Source organism: Bos grunniens, chromosome 7, assembly GCF_055505025.1.
Source record: "Bos grunniens cultivar Pamir isolate PY7600 chromosome 7, Bosgru_T2T1.0, whole genome shotgun sequence".
In the NCBI taxonomy this organism is placed as follows: Eukaryota; Metazoa; Chordata; class Mammalia; order Artiodactyla; family Bovidae; genus Bos; species Bos grunniens.
Window position 1 is genome coordinate 33,793,423 of NC_141171.1, and position 19,957 is coordinate 33,813,379.

At 36.8% G+C, this 19,957-nt stretch overlaps 1 protein-coding gene across 8 annotated transcripts in view; it reads right to left on the minus strand.

The window, feature by feature from the left end:
* Window positions 1–19,957, minus strand: part of PRR16 (proline rich 16) — a 1,143,323-nt gene that overhangs the window by 750,431 nt on the left and 372,935 nt on the right. The window contains exon 6 of one of the 8 annotated variants that reach the window (XR_015167111.1): window positions 11,265–12,405. The exons of 5 other annotated variants lie outside the window; for them this stretch is intronic. The gene's annotated coding sequence lies outside the window, so the exon portion shown is untranslated. Of the gene's footprint in view, window positions 1–11,264; window positions 12,406–19,957 lie in introns of those variants that run through there. 2 more of the 8 variants (XR_015167105.1, XR_015167096.1) reach the window with 2 other exon arrangements.

A 19,957-nucleotide genomic window follows, 5' to 3' on the forward strand; every position in this document is an offset into this window, starting at 1 on the left:
TCCTTAAAAAAAAAAAAATCAATACCAAATGAGCAATATGGAGATTTGAAGAAACAAAGGACAAAGGCAAAAATACTGTTCCGAGCAGCATTTATATGCCTATATGGGTATGTGCATACTTACTCAGTTGTGTCCAACTCTCTGTGGCCCCAGGAACTCTAGTCTGCCAGGCTCCTCTGTTTATGAAACTATCCAGGTAAGAATACTGAAGTGGGTAGCCATTCCCTTTTCTAGGGGATCTTCCCAACTCAGGGATCAAACCTGTATCTCTGGTGTCTCCTGCATTGGCAGGCAGGCTCTTTACAATTAGTACCACCTGGGAAGCCCCGGTGTGGGTATGAGTAGCTAGCAAGATAAACACAGATGATAAAACTCGGCTCCATTCTGTTTTCTATTGTAACATAAAATTTCTTTTAAAATCTATGATTGTGACTGTGTCCAGATCCTACCTGTCTGTTGTCAACCCATACAGTTGTAATATATAAGCCAGCAATCAAATAGGATACATGTGGCTCTCTAATCAAATAGGAATGAGGCCTTTGAAACCTCTGCTTATGAGTTTATCTAATAATCTGGATCATATGTCTACATTATTGCACAATCAACCCATTTTTCTTTGCTAAGTGTTCCACATACGTTCAAATACAGTTTCCTAAAACAAACAAGTTTCTTTGACCAAACTTGATTCATAGAAATAATCAGATACTACCATTAACTTTATAGAGCATACAATTTATGGTCACAAACCATAGTCAGTATTGAAGGCGTAACAAAATGGCTTTCTGTGTTCAAAGATTAACTGCCAGAGATTAAAACATGCCATGGCAGCAGTCACATTACCAAAAATGTTAACATACATTTCTGAGTTGATAATACTAAGAATATGAGAGTTCACATATTTCTTTAAAGTAATACCTGCTATTCATTTTTTTTTAATTAAAAAGTTTCTTCTTAATATCATGACAAATGAAACCTACCACAAAGCCCTCCTAGCTACTCTGGAATGTTAACTTCAAAGGAAGGCAATAAATTCTTGGTAGGAAACCCTCAGCTCTTCTACTTCCTTAGGCTTTATTTTAGGTCATAGAGTAATGATAAAAAATCAAAATAGTTAAAAAATAAGCACAAAAACATCCATTGTTGAAGTGTCTGTTCCTATTATTTTAAAAAATAAAACTCTCCTTTTTCTTTTATATTTATTTTTGTGAGAGCATAAAAATAAGCCCTGAAAATATTTGTAACAACTATTAATTTTACATATGAATTCTCTCGGAGAGAGGGACTAATATACTTGACCCAGTATAACATACTTAACATAATATAATCATAATATACATTTTATGACTTTAATATGTCTTAAATTGCCAATAAGAGATCACATTGCTAACATCTGCTGGATCATCTAAAAAGCAAGAGAGTTCCAGAAAAACATCTATTTCTGCTTTATTGACTATGCCAAAGCCTTTGACTGTGTGAATCACAATAAACTGCAGAAAATTCTGAAAGAGATGGAACTGCCTTATGATCCATCAATCCCACTGCTGGGCATATACACTGAGGAAACCAGAAGGGAAAGAGACACGTGTACCCCAATGTTCATCGCAGCACTGTTTATAATAGCCAGGACATGGAAGCAACCTAGATGCCCATCAGCAGATGAATGGATAAGAAAGCTGTGGTACATATACACAATGGAGTATTACTCAGCCATTAAAAAGAATACATTTGAATCAGTTCTAAGGAGATGGATGAAACTGGAACCTATTATACAGAGTGAAGTAAGCCAGAAAGAAAAACACCAATACAGTATACTAACACATATATATGGAATTTAGAAAGATGGTAACAATAACCCTGTATATGAGACAGCAAAAGAGACACTGATGTATAGAACAATCTTTTGGACTCTGTGGGAGAGGGAGAGGGTGAGATGATTTGGGAGAATGGCATTGAAATATGTACAATATCATGTATGAAACGAGTCGCCAGTCCAGGTTCGATGCATGATACTGGATGCTTGGGGCTGGTGCACTGGGACGACCCAGAGGGAGGGTATGGGGAGGGAGGAGAGAGGAGGGTTCAGGATGGGGAACACAGGTATACCTGTGGCGGATTCATTTTGATATTTGGCAAAACTAATACAATATTGTAAAGTTTAAAAATAAAATTTAAAAAAAAGAAAAAAAAGAGAGAGATGGGAATACCAGACCACCTGACCTGCCTCTTGAGAAACCTGCATGCAGGTCAAGAAGGAACAGTTAGAACTGGACATGGAAAAACAGACTGGTCCCAAATAAGAAAAGGAGTACGTCAAGGCTATACATTGTCACCCTGCTTATTTAACTTATATGCAGAGTACATCATGAGAAACGCTGAGCTGGATGAAGCACAAGCTGGAATCAAGATTGCTGGGAGAAGTATCAATAACCTCAGATACGCAGATGACATCACCCTCATGGCAGAAAGTTAAAGAAGAACTAAAGATTCTCTTGATGAAAGTGAAAGAGGAATGAAAAAATTGGCTTAAAGCTCAACATCCAGAAAACTAAGATCATGGCATCTGCTCTCATCACTTCATGGGAAATAGATGGGGAAACAGTGGGAACAGTGGCAGACTTTATTTTGCTGGGGTCAAAAATCACTGCAGATGATGACTGCAGCCATGAAATTAAAAGATGCTTACTCCTTGGAAGGAAAGTTATGTCCAACCTAGATAGCATATTAAAAAGCAGAGACATTGCCAACAAAGGTCCATCTAGTCAAGGCCATGGTTTTTCCAGTGGTCATGAATGGATATGAGAGTTGGACTATACAGAAAGCTGAGCTCTGACAAATTGATCCTTTTGAACTGTGGTGTTAGAGAAGACTCTTGAGAGTCCCTTGGACTGCAAGGATATCCAATCAGTCCAAGATCAGTCCTGAGTGTTCATCAGAAGGACTGATGTTGAAGCTGAAACTCCAATACATTGGCTACCTGATGCGAAGAGCTGACTCATTTGAAAAGACCCTGATGCTGGGAAAGATTGAGGGTAGGTGGAGAAGGGAACGACAGAGGATGAGATGGCTGAATGGCATCACCAACTCAATGGACATGAGTTTGGGTGAACTCCGGGAGTTGGTGATGGACAGGAAGGCCTGACATGCTGCAGTCCACGGGGTTGCAAAGAGTTGGACACAACTGACCTACTGAACTGAACTGAGATGAATATATTTTATTTAATGTGTTACTTCTAGGGTTTGAAAGAAACTATGTCCCAAGTTGCTACATTGATAAATTTTTCTGTAACAAATATAAAACAGAAAATACTTTATGTAGCCACTTTTAGCTATACTTTGGGTTGAAAAATGTCATTTTACTTTTAAAATATGAATGACTACCATAGGGTTTTGTAAATTATCAACAAGTTTGCAAACCAAAGCTTTCATCCAGTTAGTTTCTCCCAAATCCAATTAAAATATATAATAATACATATAATATACAAATTGAAATGCTTTTTATGCAAAAAAGGAAAAATTATGTCTAAATACATTGCACTAAGGCTAAACTTTTAACTGAAGGCTAAAGAAATACCTTTTGTTTTGCTTTTTCCTATTGACAACATACTCCATCAGCTTAACTTCTATCATGAAAACAGCTGAAAAACAATTCATCAGAAAAACTAAATACTTACTAAGCCAAACTAATTATGTACACAAACATATTGATTCTTCCAGTGCAATGTTTCAGAACAGCTAAACATTATTGATATTCTTTACAATGTGCATGTTTAAATTAAAACACATACTTGTCTAAACTATTTTCCATCAGAATTTACAAACCATTTCATTCCAGCAATTACAAATAAAATGGAAGAGACAGATTTAACCATGTAATCTTCAAAGACAGTAAAAAATCAAAGAACTTTGACTACTGGTTTGGGAGGGGACATATGTATATCTATGGCTGACTTATGTTGATGTATGGCAGAAACCAACATGATATTGTAAAGCAGTTATCTTCCAATTAAAATAAGTTTAAATTTTAGGAAAGTTATCAAAAGAGAGAGAGGGAGAGCTAAGTCTTCTAGCATGCACTATAGGAGTAAGCAATGGCACCAAGAAAAATCATGAGAAAGTGGACCTACAAATACACTGTTTATAAATTCACATTTCTTATCTGAAATTAATGAATTATTTCTGTAAAAGTGAATACAATGAAAAATAAATAGAAGCACAAGCTTAATTGAACCAAAGAATTATTGGCAACTTACATTTTCAAACATGCCTGACTCTCAGATAGTAGCTACTATTGATACCTTAGATATCCTTTATCAATTAAAAATCTATTAGCTTTTTTTTCTCTACTCATGTTCTTAACATGTCAAAGTTCAGACTTCGACACTGAAGCAAATTTATTCTCCCTCTCCACACATCATGTTTTATATTTAAACAAGAAGAATAAACTTCAAATCATTGTCAAAATACTAAAATAAACTTAATATATATAAAATGCTGTTATTTCAAAATAATTCAGGGTTCAACAGAGAGTGGAAAAAGAGGCAGACGGCAGACTCTATTCACATTGTTTACTCATCTAGAAGATAATTATTGTGCAACAAATACTGAACTCTCTAGAGGTCTAGGGGACGTTCTGATAAATATGCATGATGGCTGCTTGCAAGGAACTTCTCATCTTACCTACAGTTTTATACAGGTCACTTCCACAAAGTTTCTTTTTAATTTTTATTGAAATATAGTTGATTTACAATGTTGTGTTAATTTTAGGTGTACAGCAAAGTGATTCAGTTTTATATATATATATGTATGTTTATATTCTTGTTGGTTATCTATTTTATATACAGCAGTGTATATATTTTAATCTCAAACTCCTAATTTATCCTTGTCTCAGCCCTTTCCCCTTTGGCAGCCATAAGTTTCATTTCTATGTCTGTGAGTCTTTTTCTGCTCTGTAAACAACTTCACTAGTATCCTTTTTTTTCTAAGCTCCCATATGTAAGTGATCTCATAGTTTGACTTCACTTAGTATGATAGTCTCTAGGTCCATCCATGTTGCTGCAAATGGCATTATTTCCTTCTTATTTGTGGCTATTTAATATACTTTTTCATAGTTTTGAAGTTTTGCACAGTTTGAAATGCTAAAAGCATTAGCCATAAAGCTCTCTTTATTAGGATACAAATATGTTTTAGCAATAAAAAACAATAATTAATGTTTAAAATTATCTGTTTCCTCTTTTTGGGGGACAAGAAACTAAAAATTAATGTATGGCTATTTTGAATCCCCCCAAATCATCCTCACAATTCTCATTGTATGTTTGCAATCGTTTCTTAAACTCTGACCTCAGCTCCTCTACTCCAAACCCACTTGTCAAATGCTACTATCTCAATTGCTCAGCATAGATTTTTTTACATTTTTCTTTTGAACAAGCTCTAAAATTCAAAGGGTCAATGATGTTAAAATGTATTACTATGCACACACCTGCTATGCTGGAAAGCCTAACAATTACTTTCTAGAACTTTGGTTTTTTTCACATTCGAAATAATCTGCTATTTGTTTATTTGAAGGCCTACAGAACTCAATGTAAAATACATTTCTAAGTTGAGTGAGAGACCTCAGATACATAAATATCAGATATGTGATCCATTTCACATAGGAAATATAAAATATTTCAATAGAAAGATAATCTACTTTATACACAAAATAAAAGCAAATATGAAATTCTTGTAGCAATTGAGTAAGGTTACACTGATAAATAAAATTGTTTTAAATTGTTCAGATTTATTTTGAGTCAACTTTGCAATCATTTAAAAATCATGAAATATGCAAGCCCTGTGCTAGCCCAGCTGCTTAATTTTCCAGGATTATTTATAAATCACTTTTGTTCAATAAGTAAAATTACCTTCCCTGCTAAATTTGAATTACCACACACTTGCAAAATATTTCTGAAACTAGCAACTGTTTTCTCATTTGCTGCTTGGCATATCTTCAAAAACTTATTTAACACTTGTCGCGATGTCTCAGAGATTTGATCAAGCATGTTTTAGCAATTGGTTTTCCTTCTATAGCAGTGTCTGATTTCCAGCAGACAGCATTTCTGCAAATAAGCTTCCCAAGTGTGAAGTGTCTAGATCACACAGTCATGCACAGATGTACCAAGGCTCAAGGAGCATCAAGTGGTTATACGGCAGAGCCCTTGGCAGCTGTGGTCAACAGTGATACATGATATGGTAGAAGAAATTACCCTAGAGACATTTCTTTGATTAATGGGCTTAGAGATATTGAAGTAGCTGTTCTCTTTCTGCCAGAAGCCAGAGTAGTCTAATATTGGTGGTCAAACTTGGATGATCACCAGAATCACCTGGGCAGCATTTTAAATCTAGAGATTCCTGGGCTCCATGCCCAGCAATTTTGTTCAGTAGCCTTGAGAACAGGAATCTGTATTTTTTTATGATGTTTCCCAGTTAGGAAAATTTCTCCAGTTCCCTAGTGAGGCTTGCCAAACTATTTAGCAGAATAAAATCACTATACTGTAGCTATATATAAATACCAATTATATTTGGTATATTTATTTTCACATATCAATCACATATATATAAACTTATACACACACACACACACACAGATATATATGTGTGTGTGTGTGTGTGTGTGTGTAGAATCCACTTGCAATGAGGGAGACCTGGGTTCAATCCCTGTGTTGGAAAGATCCCCTAGAGGAAGGTATGGCAACGGACTCCAGTATTCTTGCCTGGAGAATCCCACAGATAGAGGAGCCTGGCAGGCCAGAGTCCACAGGGTCACAAAGAGTTGGACATGACTGAACGACATAGCGCACACACACACGTGTGTGTGTGTGTGTGTGTGTGTGTGTGTGTGTGTGTGTAAGTATAGTGATTTTACTACAGTTCATTTAATTATGTGTACAGAAGTAATTTTTAGCTACCATTTTTGGTTGTTTTTATAATGTCCATATAAAAAAGCAATTCAAATCTTCTTACATAGAAATATCTGACCCAAGAGTAAGTGAATCGTAATTAGTAACTCTTACAGATGAGGTGGAAACAAGGTCTATTTGAATTTTTTTGTGTGAATGTGATGAAAGAAGAATCTAAGTGTGACAATACGGAAATCATTGATAAAACTTTTGTCTCCTCCCCCTACGCCTCACTATTCCTTCTAAGAAAAGCAAATGCATTCCCGGACAACTTCATTAGGACATTTTGCAAAGAGTGAAAAGCCAGTGCTTCTTTACCTTCCGAACTCATAAGGATTAGTGCCATAGCATCTAGGAACAGAAAGAGCCAAAGTTGAGTGTATGTAGGAGGCAAAGCTCCGTGTTGAAGAGGTGGTGTGGAGTGCTGGTCAAGAGTCCCTAACTCTGGAGCCTTAGTACCTGGGTCCAGTCCTGGTGGTGCCTTGTATAAGCTTTGCCTATGGTAATAGATATAATGTATCTTTGCTTCAGGTTAATCGGGAAAAATGAAGTTAATAGAGTATTAGTGATTACTACCTTATTATTCTTTGACCAGCAGAGCAGCAGCATGAGCATTACTCAGAACTTGTTAGAAATGCAAAATCTCACAATTTTCACATGTGGCATGTGACAGGACTTTTTCTTGAAGTATAGTTGATGTACAATATTACATAAGTTGCAAGTATACAATATAGTGATTTGCAATGTTCAAAGTTTATAATCTAAAGTTATTATGAAATATTTGCTATATTCTCTATGTTGTACAGCACATCCTTGCAGCTTATTTTATACCTAATGGTTTGGACTTCTTAATCCCCTACCCCTATATTGTCCCTCTACCCCTTCCCTCCCTCCACTAATAACCACTCATTGGTTCTTTATATCTGTAAGTCTGCTTCTTTTCTCCTATATTTACTAGTTTATCGTATTCATTAGATTCCACATACAAGTGATATTATACAGTATTTGTATCTGACTTATTTCACTTTAGCATTATGCTAAGTCCATCTGTGCTATGCTAAGTCATTTTAGTCATGTCTGACTCTTTGCAACCCATGGACTGTAGCCCACCAGGCTCTTTTGTCCAGGGGGATTTTCCAGGCAAGAAAACTGGAATGGGTTGCCATGCCCTCCTCCAGGGAATCTTCTCAACCCAGGGGTCAAACTCAGGTCTCCCATACTGCAGGCGGATGTGGATTTTTTACCAGCTGAGTTACCAGAGCAGCCTCCCCAAGTCCGTCTATGGTGTTGCAAATGGTAAAACGGCATTATTTTTCATGGCTCAGTAATATTCCATTGTGTGTGTATATACTACATCTTCTTTATCTGTTGATAGACACTCAGATTGCTTCCATACTTGGCAGTTGTAAATAATGCTTTTATGAACATTGAAGTGCATTTTTTTTTTTTTCCAATCAGGGGCATGTAACAATTTGAGAAGCACTGACCTAAGACATGTGAAGATTTTAGATTTGCAAGTTCTTTATAAATTTGCTACTATTACTTAGTTTGAATTTACACAGTAGATAATTATTGTCAAGGGCTAAAAACTCTGCAGATACATACATTAGATCTGATAAGCAGTGTCCCATCAAGTCTGCAGGGGACAAATCAGGTTAAGATGAAGACCTGTTTAGACCAGAGGAGAATGTATGTGGCTTATGTGAAACTAAAATCTGAAGATGATGATTACAAAGAACCACAAAGGAAATGTATCTCTGACAAGTTTCCCTCACAACTGTCTCTTTGATGAGGGAGACAGAAAAGTTGAAAAATCATCACACTGTAGTAGAGGTTTAATAATGCTTACACACAGGTCAGAGAAGGGACAAGAAAAGGGAGTGGTGACCTCTGTCTGGTGAGGTCAGAGAATCCTTCTCCAAAGAACCCACATCTGAATCGAATTTTGAAGAAGACGTATAAATAAGGAAGAAGATATTCTGAGCTTTGAGACTTTCAAGTGTCAATGTATGAAGTCTTGGGGGAAGCAGACATAGGACATGGTTGCTGAATTTGGAAGTCTCTACAATTTGCCCAGGGAGGGCATTGGCTCTCAGTTTAAAAAACCAGAAGAGGCTATTAAAAATGCTGCTAAACTCTGAAACTCAGTTCTGTTGTTTATGGTAAGGTGATAAATCTGCACTTATATGGCCCTCCACCATTTTGATATACTCGACAGGACATGATGCTAGTGGGTGGCTTGATAATAAAAAGTTTTACATTCCTTTCTGAGAATCATAAACGGTGTCCTGAACCACATGAACTGCCAATGTAAGGTTTAACTAGTGAGGTAAAGTGACCGACACTGTTTTTTAATTGGATAACTTTGGAGGAAATGTGGTGAAGAGTTGATATGAATTTAATCAGAAAAAGACAGTTAAGGGTGTGTTCCTGATGTGCTATGCAACCTTGTACAAGTGACTGTCATGCTGTGCCTCAGTGTGCTCATCTATGAAATGGGATAGATAATAGGACAGTTGTGAAGACATTAAAGCACTTAGAGCATTGCTTTAAAATAGTATACGGTACACTGCTTTTGAACTGCGGTGTTGGAGAAGACTCTTGAGAGTCCCTTGGACTGCAAGGAGATACAAACAGTCCATCATAAAGGAAATCAGTCCTGAATGTTCATTGGAAGGAGGACTGATGTTGAAACTGAAACTCCAATACTTTGGCCACCGGATGTGAAGAGCTGACTCATTTGAAAAGACCCTGATGCTGGGAAAGATTGAAGGCAGGAGGAAAAGGGGATGACAGAAGATGAGATGGTTGGATGGCATCACCAACTCAATGGACATGAGTGTGAGTAAACTCCGGGAGTCAGTGATAGACAGGGAGGCCTAGCATGCTACAGTCCATGGGATCACAAAGAGTCAGACACGACTGAATGACTGAACTGAACTGAACTGAATACTGCTTTAAAATGTAGGAAAGAGACACGTGTACCCCAATGTTCATCGCAGCACTGTTTATAATAGCCAAGACATGGAAGCAACCTAGATGTCCATCAGCAGATGAATGGATAAGAAAGCTGTGGTACATATACACAATGGAGTATTACTCAGCCATTAAAAAGAATACATTTGAATCAGTTCTAATGAGGTGGATGAAACTGGAGCCTATTATACAGAGTGAAGTAAGCCAGAAGGAAAAACATAAATACAGTATACTAACGCACATATATGGAATTTAGAAAGATGGTAACAATAACCCGGTGTACGAGACAGCAAAAGAGACACTGATGTATAGAACAGTCTTATGGACTCTGTGGGAGAGGGAGAGGGTGGGAAGATTTGGGAGAATGGCAATGAAACATGTAAAATATCATGTAGGAAACGAGTTGCCAGTCCAGGTTCGATGCATGATGCTGGATGCTTGGGGCTGGTGCACTGGGACGGCCCAGAGGGATGGTATGGGGAGGGAGGAGGGAGGAGGGTTTGGGATGGGGAACACATGTATACCTGTGGCGGATTCATTTTGATATTTGGCAAAACTAATACAATTATGTAAAGTTTAAAAATAAAATAAAATTGGAAGAATAAAAAAAAAAATGTAGCAACACTAAATATTTAATCATCATCTTTATGCTACAATAGAATTCACTAAGGTAGAGCTCCAAGAACCAGTCATTTGTCCCAAGGTCAGATTAAGGATATATTAAAAAATTATATTAATTATCTACACTTATGTATGAGTTCCTATTTATTTCAAAATTTCTCAGGATCCTTTAAGAAAGAGAAATTTTTCACTTGCAGATCTTTTGCAAGATCTGCAAGTGAAAAATGGGAGGTGTACAATGAGAAAATGATGCAGTGATGTAACATCTAATTAGAAAGATGAGTGGTTGACTACTGTAAAGCAGCAATACTTAATAGATCTCTTAGAGTCAAATGTCCTGTCAAATATCTTTATGTCTTCTTCCATAGAGAACACACTTGTGGACAAAAGGGTGTGGGGGAAGGAGAAGGTGGGACGAATGGAAAGAGTATCATGGAAACATATACACTACCATATGTAAAAGAGATAGCCAGTGGGAATTTGCTATATGACTCAGGGGGCTCAAACTGGTGCTCTGTGACATCCTAAAGGGGTGGGATGGGGTGGGAGTTGGGAGGGAGGTTCAAGAGGTAGGTGACATATGTATATCTAAGGCAATTCATTTTGATGCAGAAACCAAAACAATATTGTAAAGCAATTATCCTTCAAACAGACAAACAAATAAATGTTAAAAATGCTATAAAAAAAAAATATATATATATATATATACGTTTTCCTCAAAACCCAGTTCTGACGTGTCTTTTGGAGGAGCACTCTGACTCCCCATGAACAGTACACCATCCCTTCTCTGGCCCTATCTCTGTTCCTCCTCAAACCAGAGCCACTGAAACAATGTATAGACTTCTGAGTTAGACCAAGAGACGAGCAGAGAAAAGTCTGAAACAGTTTAATTCAGTTACCACAGTACACAGATTTCAATCCCTCGCTTCTTAAAAATAATCTAATACAAGAATAGGTTAGACAAGCCCTGGCTCATTGTAACAACAGATGCACAATATAGGAATTCACAATCTGTTTGTACATTCATTCTTTTTTGGCATCCTGCATCATTATCTTCATATTTATTATGAACCAAACTGTTGAAAGGCATGGGGGCTTGGCAGATTTTAAATACTCCAGTGATAGGTAAGCCCACTCTTTAATGAGCAACACACCTGATGCAAAGAACTGACTCCTTAGAAAAGACCCTGAGGCTGGGAAAGATTGAAAGCAGGAGAGAATGACAGAGGATGAGCTAGTTGGACGGCATCACTGACTGAATACACATGAGTTTGAGCAAGCTCCAGGAGACGGTGTGGATAGGGAAGCCTGAGGTGCCGCAGTCCATGCGGTTGCAAAGAGTCTGACACAACTGAGCAACTGAACTGAACTGAAGCCATGGAAACAGCACCAATCAGGCACTATGGTAGGAAGTTATCTGTACTGTAATCAGCACCATCATTTTCAAGTATCAAAACACACACAGAGATCTGTATCTACTGATATCTATGAGACATCACTACTTAAGTGTTTGGACTTCTCTTGGGAAATTTTTATACAAATACCTTAGTAAACACTTAAATTTAAATTCAATTTTATTTAGTTTTAAATAAAATAGATATTTAAGAAAATTCAAGTTAACAACACTTATCTAGCATATGATTTAGACTAATTATGTCCAAATCATTTGGGGCTTTTGACACTGTTTCTACTCCAGAAAGCAAAATTTGGCATCAGTATAGTCATCAGTTCAGTTCAGTTCAGTTGCTCCGTTGTGTCCGACTCTTTGCGACCCCATGAATTGCAGCATGCCAGGCCTCCCTGTCCATCACCAACTCCAAGAGTTCAGTCAAACTCATGTCCATCGAGTCGGTGATGCCATACCAAAGGTGAATTCCTAATAAAGACAACAAAAATTCACTATAAATGTTAATAGATAAAACAAAAGATTCCACAACATTGATGTTTGATTTAGCACAGAAATCCTCTTCCTGGGAAGTAAATAATGTTAACATTGAAACACTAAAATATAGATTTCTCTAGAACTGTTTACTGTTTGGGAATTTAATGAAGAGTTTTAAAAAGAAGTAATTTAACATATAAAGACTGGCTAATTTTTAGAAACAAAACACTATGGGCGTAACTTGATGCTGCTCCTTTGGTAGGCATGTGAGGAAGTTGTTCTCAGAAAAATGATATGGCTATACCCTTTGATTAAATATCAAACTAGATCAGTTTTTACATACAAAGGGTAAGTGTCCTCTCTAACCTGTCATACGTCTGATACTATCAATTAACCTTCTTTGAACAGCAGCCAAAATAGGTTCCTTAAACACTTCTGTATGTGCTGATCAAAAGAAATAACTGTACACGTTTTTCTGGATGCTCAGTTTACAGAAAAATTGAATCTTCATGTTACACTAAAACTTCCTGGCTTTCTTCAGATTTTTCCAAAGGTAACATTACAGTGAGAAATGGTGAGCGATTTCTCCAGATAACAATCAGTTTCTGTTCCATTGCAGTAGCTTATGATAAACCGCACAAAGGGAGACACCTAGCATTTCAAACACTGAATATCTTGAGAAACGGAAGAAGAAATAATCTCATAAGTTCACAAGGACGTTATCAACATTATCCTTTTTGTTTTTACATTTTGTAAAAGTAAACTCAATTTGGCTTTAGTTTAAGATATCAGATGTAATCACTATCGATATCTATTGTCTGATATACTTCAACTACACTTTTGACTTCATCCAGCTTATTGAAAGGACTGATACTCTAAAGTGCCTCAAATGAAAAAGAAGAAACTTGCCTTAATATTACTGAACAATAAATTAACTGAGGTGAACTCCTGAAATTATAGATGGGTCTGTACTCTCTCTCTCACACACATGCAATAACATACAATCACACAATCATACAAGAAACAATTGTCAATTTAGTCAAAACTGTTGGCTGGTCTTAGTACAAAGTGGGTGAGATAATGTTTTACAGGGCACAGGCTCTTTGTTGTCCTAAGTCTGATGATAATCTGGTATAAGAATGATCATACTTTCATTTCCATCAACCTGGAAATAATACAGTAAGCCAAGATAGGAATAAGTTAGCAGGCACTATGAGAGCCACACAATGTGTTTTTCCAACAATAATCAGCATGCTTTTGCTACTGTTATTTAGTCACTAAGTTGTGTCTGACTCTCTGTGACCCTATGGACTACAGCCCACCAGGCTCTTCTGTCCCTCTGTCCATGGGATTTCCCAGGTGAGAATACTGAAGTGGTTTGTTGTTTCCTTCTCCAGGGCATCTTCCCAGCCCAGGGATTGAACTTGCATCTTCTGCATTGGCAAGTGGATTCTTTACCACTGAATCACCAGGGAAGCTCCAGTAATCAGCATATTTTCAGTCAAACAATAAATGTTAGTGAGTTTTTAAAATTCTGTAAGTCACTTTAGTTTCAGAATTTGAATCAAACAAATGCCATCAAGTTTACCTCCAAGATGGCTAAGTTTGGACTGTAATAATTGGAACACTTAAAAGCACTAAAATAATATTCCATTCAAGTGACTAGAGGTAAATTATTTCTAAAGGACATAGATTAGAAAACACTCTGGGTTCTGCCAGAAGACAGAGAATTAAGCTGTCCATTGGAAGGAAAAATTCAGGGTTACTTAAATTGTATTAAACTTTTAACAAGCTAATCAAAACCAATTTTCAGCTGGAGTTAAAACCTTGAAAGAATTATTTTCCATCTAGCATTTCCTCACTCCTTTAAACATGCTGATTTCCATCTTAAGAGAAAGTAAAAGCTAAGCCAAGCCAGCTGATTCTTCACTATTGTGTCAAAATTGCATTTTACTCCTTCCTATGTCATCTCACATAAGCAGACTTTTTCAACCACCTGTAGGTGACAGCTTCTCCTACTCCAAAATCCAATGGAGTACTGAAAGGGAGCAAGCATGAAATGTCTCCATGCATTTGTATTATAAACACTTTCTTCAGATATTTATTCTCAAGGCGGTAAAAGACAGTCACTGGAACTTCTATAACATTTCCATATTTCCCTTTGAAATGAATATATAATTGCTCAAGATGAATTGCCCTGATTTTTTCAACACCAACCCCATTGAGTTTTACTGCAACTAAAGGTTTAGTCATTGTTGTTTTAGTTATGAACCTTTTATTTAAAAGGTCTTATTGTTCTGAATAAGACCTTCCAATACCAGCCCACAAAAATGTCTGAGTTCATTTCTGAATCAAATATTTGGCTTGCTTAAGGTTAGTTTGCTTGAATCTCATAAAAGATATGAGAACAGAAATTTTATTTTTGAAACAAGTGATCCATAAACTTAATCATAATATTGCAATAATCTTTGTAGATGAGCAGATCTAACTCACCTTTCACATTTTTCTTCTTTAGATCTTACTATGAGTTATCTGGGCTTCCGTGATAGCTCAGTTGGTAAAGAATCCACCTGCAATGCAGGAGACCCCAGTTTGATTCCTGGGTTGGGAAGATCCACTGGAAATGTGATAGGCTACCCACTCCAGTATTCTTGGGCTTCCCCTATGGCTCAGCTGGTAAAGAATCTGCATGCGATGCAGGAGACCTGGGATTGATCCCTGGGTTGGGAAGATCCTGGAGAGGGGAAAGGCTACCCACTGCAGTCTGGCCTGGAGAATTCCATGGACTGAGTTATCAAACAATTAAAAGAAACTTATTTAATTCTAATATTCACATAGGAGAACTGAGCCCATGCTATTATACTCTAAAGATTATATAGACAGATACTGTTGTGTAGCAAGTGGCTGAAGTCCATACACAACCTTTCCTGTGCCAGTGAAGTGGCCTTGGGGTCAGCTCAGATATCAGGGCAAGGATGCAAGGATCCTCTTTGGTACCAGGCTCAGGTCAGTATGTACTTTCCCCAGAATTATATTAAGGTTTCTTCTGGAAGGACAAAGTCATGAATCTTGCTCATTAAATCAGAGGTTTTTCTCTTCTACAAGACGATTCACACACTCAAAAATGAGCATCTCAGAACCTACACACTTTATAGCTCCTCATCTTTGAAGGGCCTTTTGAAAGGTTAGAATAATACACACATAACAACATTTTTAGTTTCCAGATATCAGCAGAGGAGGTAAAGAAAAAAGGAATAAAAGTTCTGACAATCAGGTATTTCCAGCAAGCTGGTCTCCTACTTCAAGCTTGGTAAGAGGGCTCATAAACTGCAAGCTTTCAGAGACAGACAAGAGTGGCTGGAAATCAGGACTTTCTGAGGCTATCCACTTAGACTTCCTAAGTAAGGTTGTCTTTTTCGAGAGGCTCGTGACAAAAGTCTAATTATTTAGAGACAAATGCTATACTGCAGGCTCCAGATGGTGACAATTTCTTTAGAATACTTTATTTTTTTTTTCCCCCAAGATTTAGTCAAATTGTATTTTTTTTTTCAAGATTTCTTTTTTCTTTTTTTTTTTAAATTTAATTTAATTTTATTTTTAAACTTTACATAATTGTATTAGTTTTGCCAAATATCAAAATGAATCCGCCACAGGTATACATGTATTTCCCAACCTGAACCCTCCTCCCTCCTCCCTCCCCTACCATCCCTCTGGGTCGTCCCAGTGCACTAGCCCCAAGCATCCAGTATCGTGCATCGAACCTGGACTGGCATCTCGTTTCTTACATGTTTCTTACATATTTTACATGTTTCAATGTCATTCTCCCAAATCTTCCCACCCTCTCCCTCTCCCACAGAGTCCATAAGACTGTTCTATACATCAGTGTCTCTTTTGCTGTCTCGGGTTATTGTTACCATCTTTCTAAATTCCATATATATGCCTTAGTATACTGTATTTATGTTTTTCCTTCTGGCTTACTTCACTCTGTATAATAGGCTCCAGTTTCATCCACCTCATTAGAACTGATTCAAATGTATTCTTTTTAATGGCTGAGTAATACTCCATTGTGTATATGTACCACCGCTTTCTTATCCATTCATCTGCTGATGGACATCTAGGTTGCTTCCATGTCCTGGCTATTATAAACAGTGCTGCGATGAACATTGGGGTACACGTGTCTCTTTCCCTTCTGGTTTCCTCAGTGTGTATGCCCAGCAGTGGGATTGCTGGATCATAAGGCAGTTCTATTTCCAGTTTTTTAAGGAATCTCCACACTGTTCTCCATAGTGGCTGTACTAGTTTGCATTCCCACCAACAGTGTAAGAGGGTTCCCTTTTCTCCACACCCTCTCCAGCATTTATTATTTGTAGACTTTTGGATCACAGCCATTCTGACTGGTGTGAAATGGTACCTCATAGTGGTTTTGATTTGCATTTCTCTGATAATGAGTGATGTTGAGCATCTTTTCATGTGTTTGTTAGCCATCTGTATGTCTTCTTTGGAGAAATGTCTATTTAGTTCTTTGGCCCATTTTTTGATTGGGTCGTTTATTTTTCTGGAGTTGAGCTATAGGAGTTGCTTGTATATTTTTGAGATTAGTTGTTTGTCAGTTGCTTCATTTGCTATTATTTTCTCCCATTCTGAAGGCTGTCTTTTCACCTTGCTAATAGTTTCCTTTGATGTGCAGAAGCTTTTAAGGTTAATTAGGTCCCATTTGTTTATTTTTGCTTTTATTTCCAATATTCTGGGAGGTGGGTCATAGAGGATCCTGCTGTGATGTATGTCAGAGAGTGTTTTGCCTATGTTCTCCTCTAGGAGTTTTATAGTTTCTGGTCTTACATTTAGATCTTTAATCCATTTTGAGTTTATTTTTGTGTATGGTGTTAGAAAGTGGTCTAGTTTCATTCTTTTACAAGTGGTTGACCAGATTTCCCAGCACCACTTGTTAAAGAGGTTGTCTTTAATCCATTGTATATTCTTGCCTCCTTTGTCAAAGATAAGGTGTCCATATGTGCGTGGATTTATCTCTGGGCTTTCTATTTTGTTCCATTGATCAATATTTCTGTCTTTGTGCCAGTACCATACTGTCTTGATAACTGTGGCTTTGTAATAGAGCCTGAAGTCAGGCAGGTTGATTCCTCCAGTTCCATTCTTCTTTCTCAAGATAGCTTTGGCTATTCGAGGTTTTTTGTATTTCCATACAAATTGTGAAATTATTTGTTCTAGCTCTGTGAAGAATACCGTTGGTAGCTTGATAGGGATTGCATTGAATCTATAAATTGCTTTGGGTAGTATACTCATTTTCACTATATTGATTCTTCCAGTCCATGAACATGGTATATTTCTCCATCTATTAGTGTCCTCTTTGATCTCTTTCACCAGTGTTTTATAGTTTTCTATATATAGGTCTTTGGTTTCTTTAGGTAGATATATTCCTAAGTATTTTATTCTTTCCATTGCAATGGTGAATGGAATTGTTTCCTTAATTTTTCTTTCAGTTTTCTCATTATAAGTGTATAGGAATGCAAGGGATTTCTGTGTGTTGATTTTATATCCTGCAACTTTACTATAATCATTGATTAGTTCTAGTAATTTTCTGGTGGAGTCTTTAGGGTTTTCTATGTAAAGGATCATGTCATCTGCAAACAGTGAGAGTTTTACTTCTTCTTTTCCAATTTGGATTCCTTTTATTTCTTTTTCTGCTCTGATTGCTGTGGCCAAAACTTCCAAAACTATGTTGAATAGTAATGGTGAAAGTGGGCACCCTTGTCTTGTTCCTGACTTTAGAGGAAATGCTTTCAATTTTTCACCATTGAGGATAATGTTTGCTGTGTGATTGTCATATATAGCTTTTATTATGTTGAGGTATGTTACTTCTATTCCTGCTTTCTGGAGAGTTCTTATCATAAATGGATGTTGAATTTTGTCAAAGGCTTTCTCTGCATCTATTGAGATAATCATATGGTTTTTGTTTTTCAATTTGTTAATGTGGTGTATAACATTGATTGATTTGCGGATATTGAAGAATGCTTGCATCCCTGGGAAAAAGCCCACTTGGTCATGGTGTATGATCTTTTTAATGTGTTGTTGGATTCTGATTGCTAGAATTTTGTTAAGGATTTTTGCATCTATGTTCATCAGTGATATTGGCCTGTAGTCTTCTTTTTTTGTGGGATCTTTGTCAGGTTTTGGTATTAGGGTGATGGTGGCCTCATAGAATGAGTTTGGAAGTTTACCTTCCTCTGCAATTTTCTGGAAGAGTTTGAGCAGTATAGGTGTTAGCTCTTCTGTAAATTTTTGGTAGAATTCAGCTGTGAAGCTGTCTGGACCTGGGCTTTTGTTTGCTGGAAGATTTTTGATTACTGTTTCAATTTCCTTGCTTGTGATGGGTCTGTTAAGATTTTCTATTTCTTCCTGGTCCAGTTTTGGAAAGTTGTACTTTTCTAAGAATTTGTCCGTTTCTTCCACGTTGTCCATTTTATTGGCATATAATTGTTGATAGTAGTCTCTTATGATCCTTTGTATTTCTGTGTTGTCTGCTGTGATCTCTCCATTTTCATTTCTAATTTTATTGATTTGATTTTTCTCCCTTTGTTTCTTGATGAGTCTGGCTAATGGTTTGTCAATTTTATTTATCCTTTCAAAGAACCAGCTTTTGGCTTTGTTGATTTTTGCTATGGTCTCTTTTGTTTCTTTTGCATTTATTTCTGCCCTAATTTTTAAGATTTCTTTCCTTCTACTAACCCTGGGGTTCTTCATTTCTTCCTTTTCTAGTTGCTTTAGGTGTAGGGTTAGGTTATTTATTTGAGTTTTTTCTTGTTTCTTTAGGTATGCCTGTATTGCTATGAACTTTCCCCTTAGGACTGCTTTTAAAGTGTCCCACAGGTTTTGAGTTGTTGTGTTTTCATTTTCATTAGTTTCTATGTAAATTTTGATTTCTTTTTTGATTTCTTCTGTGATTTGTTGGTTATTCAGCAGGGTGTTGTTCATCCTCCATATGTTGGAATTTTTAATAGTTTTTCTCCTGTAATTGAGGTCTAATCTTACTGCATTGTGGTCAGAAAAGATGCTTGGAATGATTTCTGTTTTTTTGAATTTACCAAGGCTAGCTTTATGGCCCAGGATGTGATCTATCCTGGAGAAGGTTCCATGTGCGCTTGAGAAAAAGGTGAAATTCACTGTTTTGGGATGAAATGTCCTATAGATATCAATTAGGTCTAACTGGTCTATTGTATCATTTAATGTTTGTGTTTCCTTGTTAATTTTCTGTTTAGTTGATCTATCCATAGATGAGAGTGGGGTATTAAAGTCTCCCACTATTATTGTGTTATTGTTAATTTCTCCTTTCATACTTGTTAGCATTTGTCTTACATATTGCGGCGCTCCCGTGTTGGGTGCATATATATTTATAATTGTTATATCTTCTTCTTGGATTGATCCTTTGATCATTATGTAGTGACCATCTTTGTCTCTTTTCACAGCCTTTGTTATAAAGTCTATTTTATCTGATATAAGTATTGCTACTCCTGCTTTCTTTTGGTCCCTA